The sequence below is a fragment of the Drosophila busckii genome, chromosome 3R (genome assembly GCF_011750605.1).
Source record: "Drosophila busckii strain San Diego stock center, stock number 13000-0081.31 chromosome 3R, ASM1175060v1, whole genome shotgun sequence".
NCBI lineage: Eukaryota > Metazoa > Arthropoda > Insecta > Diptera > Drosophilidae > Drosophila > Drosophila busckii.
Window position 1 is genome coordinate 11136295 of NC_046607.1, and position 4650 is coordinate 11140944.

A 4650-nucleotide genomic window follows, 5' to 3' on the forward strand; every position below is an offset into this window, starting at 1 on the left:
CCGCAGCTCAGCAATGCGCGAAAATATGTTTATCAACTAATTTATTTGGCAGCTTAGCTTCAGTTGAATGGCATCTTTGATAGGCTGCCATTTTGGCGAGAACTGTCAGTCAAGCAAATATTTGTGGTCCTCAAGGACCTTTGGCATTTGGCATTGGCATTGGCAATACTGGCGCAACTTTGATGTAGTCCCGTTAAATTAAATTAACACTGGGGCATTCCGCAGCAAGTTGTTGCCTCCTGTCAGCTGGCAGCAATTTAATTGAAGGCAATCAATAGAAAAGCCTAAAGCAGCAGGAGAACTTCAGCAGCTGGCAAAGATTTGTCGGCAAACCAACAAGCAATTCGTAGTAAATTTAAATTCAAAGCAACCAAGACAAAAGCAATAAAATGTAAATGTTGAAATATTAACAGCATTACATGTGTCACTAAAGCAATTCTAGGTGTTAACAAGTCAAAGGGTTGCATATTTTCATACCTTTTACCTAATTGTGTTAGTGTGTTAATATGAAATTTACATTTTCAGTTCAGGAGCTTAAGGGCACATAATCAAATCATTTTGTGCCTTTTCAATTTAATTGACTTGTTCAACATGCCGCATGCGTAATATCGAGTATACAGTGAATAGACCTCATTGGCTTTTGCACAAACAAAAGCAGCAAAACAAAGGCAACATATAATTTGCCAACAGCAATGGTCGCCCAACTTTTGTACGAGGTCAGCTATAAATGCATGTGTATCTATGTGTGTGTATATCTGTGTGGCTGTGCATAAGTATGCGCGTGTGCTGTATACATGACAAATGTGGAAAGCAAAGCGTAATGCAAGCATACAATTTAATGCTGTCATCAGCTATGTTGTCAACGTGTCTCTCCCCTTCCCCTTCCCCACAATATAGTCACCAACCATCATGCGCCTTGGCATGCAGTTTGATTGCAAGTATGTAAGGTGCTCAGTTGGCATTTGATTGCCATAGTTATAATACTATTATGCGGTGGCGCCGGGAGGGTTGGTGGTTGGTTACCCAAAGCTACTTTCGTATGCGACAAAATTGCATTGAGCTGGGACTGCATAGTACTTGTGTAGCTTGTGGCGAAATAAATCCAAACGAAATGGCCATAAAATGCGCAACAAGCTGTACCCTATTCATAAATCAATGCAATCGAGACAAGCGGATCCCGTTAGCAATTGATTGCATTGCTTGTGCGATAGCTGCAACAATTGAAGTGCATCTTTTAACTTTCAATTTGTTTAAGTTTAACAAGTCTTGTGATAGTAATGCGACACATATTCAGCTTGTATTTGATAAATAATATTCGAATAGGGATTTAGTAACAACTTGATTGGAACGAATATGCGACACATACTCAGCTGTTATCTGATAAATAATATTCGAATAGGGATTTAGTTACAACTTGATTGGAACGAATAAAAAAATTTGGTTCAATAATTATAAATATTTTCATGTACTCAGTCGATTATTGTTGCTATTATCAGTATAATTATTTTAAATTGCTCTTTCAAAGCCATGCTAATAATAAAGAGTTCACTTGGTTATAAATTAAAGAAAACGACAGTCGTATATTGTGTCCACTAAAAGTGCACCAGAAATTGATGGTTTTTTTTTTTTTTTATTTTCCTGCTTGTTCTAGGGGTGCACTCGTGCACAAAATATTCTCCACAACAGCAACATCAACAACAGAGATACTCGTATTTGCAGGCAGGGAAAAAAGCGTTTATTGCTGAACCTTTTTTTTAACGAAGGGGCGCGGCAGCAGTTAGCGCTTGCTTTACGAGCCCTTAAAGCTGAAATAAAATTAAGAGACGCTGAGTAGTCGCAATTTCGGACTTTGCTCATATTTTTATGGCTTTTGCTTGCCACTTTGTAGAGATTTGCTTATATATATAATTTTTTTCTTTTATTTTTTTACTTTAGCCGGTTTTTAGCTTTGGGCATTTTTGTGGCCTCGTGCTTGCCAAATTTGCAAGGCATTAGTGGGCATTAATTTTTCAAGTGCCTTTAAATAATTTCCATAATTGTTATTTGGCTAATAATGCGGAGTATATTTGCCAGCCAGCTGTTGACGGCGATAGCTTCATTTGCAGATTTACGCCAAGCTCAGTTTACCTACCTTCATTGTTGGCCAACAGGCGTATGCGTAATATACATATGTCTGCATTAAAAGCGCGCAAAGTGAGAAACTTGTAGTGAAGCACTTTCACTCTGTTATTATCTTTGAACTTGTATGCAAATATTGTGAGCTGCTGCTTAATTGGCTGAAAGTTTTCAAAGTAAAGAAAGCGTGCTCATTAGAGACATTTGTAATGCACATTTATTGAAAATTATAAGCATAATAATTCATTAAACATAAATTTTGTAAATTTCATTTAGTAGCTAAAGGTTTAAGCATAAATCAATATTGCTAATATGTTAAACATATATCAATTTTAACTGCCTTCTAATGTCTTTGACTTGTTTGCCTTGGCTTCGCTTATACTTGAACAATACATTTTATATACAAACATTTACACACACAATGTAGATATGTCCATTAGGCTATTATATAAATAGGTATATGATTGCTAATAGTTATGAGCTTTACTTCTTAAACCGCTGTATGGTTGATTTTTCAGCTTTTTTTTCTACTACATACATACATATAATTTTATTTAAATTCGAAAATTGCCATCAAAACTTTGATTCACAAGGAAACCTCCAGTTTTGATCCACAGAAAAAAATGCTTGAGTTACTATTTGATTTTTTGTTGCTTAGTACTCAAAGTACCTTAGTTTGCTTTTCGCTGTGTATATTGCTGTTAAAAATAGTTGCTAGACTTAGACTAAAACTAATCAGTTTAGTTACAGTATTGCCCCTTTGGGTTGTTATTGTGTTAAAATTTAAATATCCTAATATATACAGCAGATTGATGTGCATTAATATTAACTATACTTCCATACTCTATGCATTGACGAAATGCGTTTTTATTAGTTTAGCTTACGGTAAAAGCGTTTTGTCATAGTGCTCCCCTTTTTTGTAACGAAAACAAATAGGTTAAATAAATTATAATTTTCTACTTTCTACTACTTCACATATATAAACTTACTATCAATTAAATTACCTCATTGTACACATCTTAAGCTTAAATTCGTGCTAGTTTAAATTGCATTAGCACACACAATGTTGCTTTAATAATACTTATTACAGAAAACTTTTGACATGATCTCAAGCTACCATACGTATAACTTGATATCTTTTAATAAAAGAAAAGTTGCCAATAACTGTCCAAGTCCCAAATGCCAGCTGAAGTTATAATAAACCAAATTAGTTACACGCACATAAATATACTTAAAAAGACTTCAACTAAGTCCAAGTGCAGTCAAACAAATCAAAAGGGCAAAAGCTTAACAAGTCAAACAATTTACTTTGCTTCATATTTAGCTGCAATTGAAGGCAAGTAATGGTTAAATTATTACTCAAATTAATAGCTGCAAATTGCCTGCATGTCAATACAAAAGCGAAAGTAAAAGTAGCTTTTAGTCTTCGTAATGCGCATACGTTGGAAAATGCGGCGGAAACGGAAAGTGAATACGGGCTCGAAAGTTGTTTAGCTGCCGTTGTTTAGCCTGCGGCTAGGCTATCAAAGTTCAATAAAGTTGCGAGCGTATTTTAAGGACTGGACTGGGGTGTGACAACTTTGCAACTGCCTATCAGAACGTACGTTCGCCACACGTATATATATATATATATATATATATATATATGTGTGTACATAGATATCGACTTGCGATAAATATGCTATAAATTTTCAAGTGCCGCGAGCTAGTCTGACTTGTCTCACGTTGTCTGCTCAGGCATACGACAAACGAACAGAAAAGAGAAGAGAGAACAAAAATGGGAAATTGTTTGAGGCGTTGCAAAATGTGAAGTATCATCAGTGAGTGCTACTAATGGCGCCATTACCTTGTGGTGGCACTGCCTACCAACGTTTCAGCAATTTGTCGCTTACTTTGTAGCCACATCACAAAATTGCGCTTTAAACTTGGACAACATTGAAAACTTTCAGCCAAATAGCTTTCATTATAGCGCTGGCTATTGTTGCTTTTATTGTTGTTGCTGTTGCGCTATTGTTGCCTGAAGTGCTTAAAGCAGCTTTCAGTGTTGAAGCTGACATATTCAGCAAGTTGCTCGTCAAGTTCTTACGTGACCAGCTACAATTCTTCATTTGCCCACAGAAATAAAAACAAATGAATCAACTTTTCAAATAAAAAAGTATAAAAATAGCAATCTGCTTGCGACCAACAACAACAATTTTATAAACTGCCGTACGTTTGTAGCGTTTAATTTTTTGATTCACAATTTGTGGTTCCAATTTTTGGTCACAAGTTGAGCACATTGATTGCATATCGATTGCAACTAACTAAAATAAATTTGGCTCGCTTAGCTGCAATTCACATTGGGGCTCAACGTGGGCTCAACGACTGCTGCGCCTTAAAATAGGCAATAAGTCCTTTTTGTGAAATTAAAGAGCTGCAAGAAAAACACACAGCTCGGAGCGACGAGCTTATGCACAAAGCAATAGAGCTTTGCTGGAGATTAATGAAATTAAATTTGCAAGACAATGGAAACTTTGTCAACGCTTTGAGGTTTTT